Source organism: Moschus berezovskii, chromosome 11 (assembly GCF_049115385.1).
Source record: "Moschus berezovskii isolate FMDL1 chromosome 11, NW_MosBer_1.0, whole genome shotgun sequence".
In the NCBI taxonomy this organism is placed as follows: Eukaryota; Metazoa; Chordata; class Mammalia; order Artiodactyla; family Moschidae; genus Moschus; species Moschus berezovskii.
Window position 1 is genome coordinate 20,115,594 of NC_142470.1, and position 4,315 is coordinate 20,119,908.

Below are 4,315 nucleotides of genomic sequence, written 5' to 3' on the forward strand. Positions count from 1 at the left end.
AGGGGCGGGCCGGAAGACGCTCGCCAAGCCGTGGCCGCGGCTTATTGGTCCCAGCAGACTTCGCTCATTTGCATAGCCAATGAAAGGCGGCCGGGTAGAGGTTACGGTTTGGGTTTTTGCGGGGGCGGGTGATGGGCGGAAGGAGGGACTAGCTGGGGGGCGGGGCAGACCAGCCTGCCGCCCCGCCCCCACCCTTGTTCCTCACGTACCCGCAGCCCTGCTTTTCCGTACTTGTTCTTTCTGGGAGTTAAGTGTTTAGTGTTGTCTCTCCCTCCGATCCTTACGGTTCTGTCTTGTCCCCACTCGTTTCTAACCAGTCCCTTTCCTTCCTTCATCCCTTGCTTCCCTCCACCCCCCTAATCCTCCTCCACCCGTCACCCTTTTTGTCCCCAGGGAGGAAAAGTTTCTTTGGGCCCTCAGCGCATCTACGACCTTATTAAAAGTGACATATTAATTTTTTTCACTCGTTGTGCCCGAACAAGTATTCAGTTATAAAAAAACACTTGCTAAGCACACACTGTATAGAACATAATTCAACAAGTATTCATGTTGTTGAATTACTTTAAAAGTTCCCACGAGAGACTGCAAAGTTTTTCACAGACAGGCCCTCAGTTCTCTGTGGAAAACCTGTGGGGGTGAAGCCTCACGACTCCTCATTTGCAAGGTTTACTTCCTCCTACCAGGAGGGACCTTAGCAATGAGTTTACGTGGTCATATGTTTTGTAACATTTGCAAAAGTGAAATATTTTCAGCGTTACAGGCTAAGATCTCTGCATCTTTCCACTCTGATTTCCTCTCTTACGTTTAGAGCAGACTCGAGCATTTTGGTTTTGTATTACTAATGTATTATCACCATGGTTTATTTCTCTGTAATGCTTAGTGCATGAAATAGCTCTGATATTGGCCAAAGCATTTATGGGATCTGGGGGTAGTGGAGGTCGGTAGGGCTTCCTGGAGGAAGTGGCACTGGAGCTGAGTCTGGAAGAAGGAGAAAGTCTGTCAAGGCACAGAGAGCAAAGGGAGTGATGAGGGCCCAGAGGGGTGTACTGACACCATGAAGAGGAAGCTGGCAGCAAAAGCCAGATGAAGGGTTGGTGCTAGGGGCTGCTTGACGTGGTGAGACTTTAAGATCATATGTAGACTGAGCCATGTAGATTCCTGCATTTTGATCTGTAAGACCTCTGAGTTTATTGACGCTTTTGTAAAATCTAGGATTTGGTATGTTGGGGTAAATTTTAGGAAAAACTCTGAAATCCCAGTGGCTTCTACTATAATGGTTTGTTTCTTACTCTCATTGAGGAGCAGCTTTTCCTGTGATGATTCAGGGACTCTGGGTCCTCACACTCTACAAAGACGCCATCCTCTAAAACATGTGCTTTCAGCATGGAAAATACTGCCCCAGGGGGCAAAATTGAATCTTGGCACAGAATAATGAGAAAATCTTAGATATTACCAGGGCCACAGTACAGAAACAGAAATTTCATAGGAGAGAAGAAATTAGGAGACGAGACATCTAAAAGTTCTCGTTAGGGGTTATTGTGGTCCAGTCGCTAAGTTGTGTGCGACTCTTTGTGACCCCATGAACTGCAGCACACCAGAGGGGGTGATGATGAAAAACCAACTAGAGAAACAGAGCTCTAAAACAGGGCTGCCCAACAGAAATATAATGTCACCTACGATCATACACAAAATTTAAAAAATTTTAGGAGCCATGTTGAAAAGGTAAAAAGACGAGATTAATTTTAATAATACAGTTTAATCCTAAAAATTCCAAATTTTATAATTTTAACATGTAATCATGAAAAAATGATGAGCTATTGACATTTTTTAATACCAAATATTTGAAACCCAGTGTATATTTTATGCTTGTGTGTGTGTGACTCTTTGTGACCCCATGGACTGTAGTCCACCAAGCTCCTTTGTCCATGGGATTCTCCAGGCAAGAATACTGGAGTGGGTTACCATGTCCTCCTCCAGGGGATCTTCCCCACTCAGGGACTGAACTGGCATCTCCTGCGTCTCCTACATTGCAGGTAGATTCTTTACCCACTGAGCCACCTGGGAAGCCCATATTTTATGCTTACGGCACATCTAAAGTTAGGGTGACTGGATGATGTGTCAATCCCATGTCAAGAGGTGAGTCCTCATGGTGTAGAGCTCAGGAATTAAAAAGAGCTATCCTTTCTGCCCCAAAACTCCCAGTGTACAAAGTTGGGACAGGATAGGAGAATCATAATAAATGGTCCCTTTCAGAAAGGAAAGTGGTCGGAGATACACAGAAGTCCCTGGTTTAGGGTCATTCTGAAATCCTGATGGGTGGACACTGGAAGAAGGCTTTGGTTACAGGTGCAAACAAAGGAAAAGTTCACAGTTCACTCCCTCATTCACTCAACAGATATTTACTGACTATCCCCTTATTTTCAGCACAGTGGTAGGTCCTGGGGGTACTAACATAATGAAGAACTGTTCCTTGCCCAAAGGAGCTCACAGTCCAAAGTGGAAGGCAGATCAACAAAAAGTTACAGTGAAGGTACATACAGAGAGTTCTCTGGGGTCATGAAATGAGCCATCAATCTGCTCTGCTTGAAGGAGTCTGATGTGGAAGAGGGTTCCTGGTATGGCAAGGAGATGTTCCAGCGAGGGCAGATTCATGACCAAAAGCACAAAAGTGGAGAAGTACGTGGTGCATAGAGAAACCTGACCGGCCCTCCATAGCAGGTCGACTGGGACCAGTCCCCAAAGTGACATTTTTTATCAAAACTATGAGTTTTAAGAACAAAAGATTAAAGCATTTTACATAACTAAATTTCTTGAATTATAGAACTTTGGGCTGACATTCTATAGGGCTCTTTAGGTGCTCAGCAATTAAGGATGGAGCTTTCCAGCATTGGGTAGCTGAGATTGGAGACAGTTTCAGAAACTCTTGCTGACCTTGGCTGGAAGCCAAGCTGATCAAACACCAGTTCTGGGCCATTGTTCCCAGAAAAGACAAAAAGGGCAGCCATCATATCTTCTGAAGTACAGCAGGTTCCTCTTCTTGTTCTGTCCTCAAAGGCTTGATCTCCAACCAGAAAAGAATAAAACAGATGATTTAAGTAGCAAGAGAGGACTGTCCAGAAATCCTCATTTTTTAAAAAATAGCACAATGAGCAGAGTGAGTGACTCAAATTCCCATTATGCTTCATATAGTTAATAATAACTATAATAATAAATAGATGATAACTTCGTATGTGCTTGCTTCAGAACTTTTTAAAGTGGGGGTGGTGATACTGATGAACAAACTGGACACTTCTTCATTTCATATTCTATGATTTCCAGCCCCTGATGCTTAGCTACCGTGATCGTAGCTTGTCTGCCCTTTTCCATCAACCCCAAGTTTCTGCAGCGATCTTTCTACCCTGGAAGGAAAAGAGAGGAAGGCTGTGGGGCTAGATGAGATTATGTACCTCTTGCGTGGGTTACATTTGCTCAGAAGTGAGTGATACGAAAGCCCCGAGGAAGAAACTGGAATATCATCTCACCTTTCCTTGTTTGACACTCGTGTGTGTGTTAGTCGCTCGGTCACATTCAACTCTTTGAGACCCAGTGGACTGTAGCCCACCAGCCTCTTCTGTCCATGGGATTCTCCAGACAAGAATACGGGAGTGGGTTGTCATGTCCTCCTCCAGGGGCCTCTGACGTTGTTGTTGTTCAGTTGCTCAGTCGTGTCTGACTCTTTGTGAGTCTGTGGACTGCAGCAAGCCAGGCTTCCCTCCTTCACCATCTCCCAGAGTTGTCCGTTGAATCGGTAATACCATCCAATTATCTCATTCTCTTCCATCCCCTTCACCTCCTGCCTTCAATCGTTCCCAGCACCAGAGGTTTTTCTAATGTGCTGGCTCTTCACATCAGGTGAGCAAAAGATTGGAGCTTCAGCGTCAGTGTCAGCCCTTCCAATGAATATTCAGAACTGATTTCCTTTAGGATTGACTGGTTTGATCACCTTGCAGTCCAAGGGACTCTCAAGAGACTTCTCCAACACCACAGTTGGAAAGCATCAATTCTTCGGTGCTCAGCCATCTTTATGTTCCAACTCTCACATTTGTACATGACTACTGGAAAAACCATAGCTTTGACTAGACAGACCTTTGTTGGCAAAGTAGAGTCTCTGTTTTTTAATATGCTGTCTAGGTTTGTCATAGCTTTTCTTCCAAGGAGCAAGTGTTTTCTTCCATGTCTGGTTCTAACTGTTGCTTCTTGACCTGCGTACAGATTTCTCAGGAGCAGGTAACGTGGTCTGGTATTCCCATTGCTTTAAGAAGGCTGGAAGGTCAAG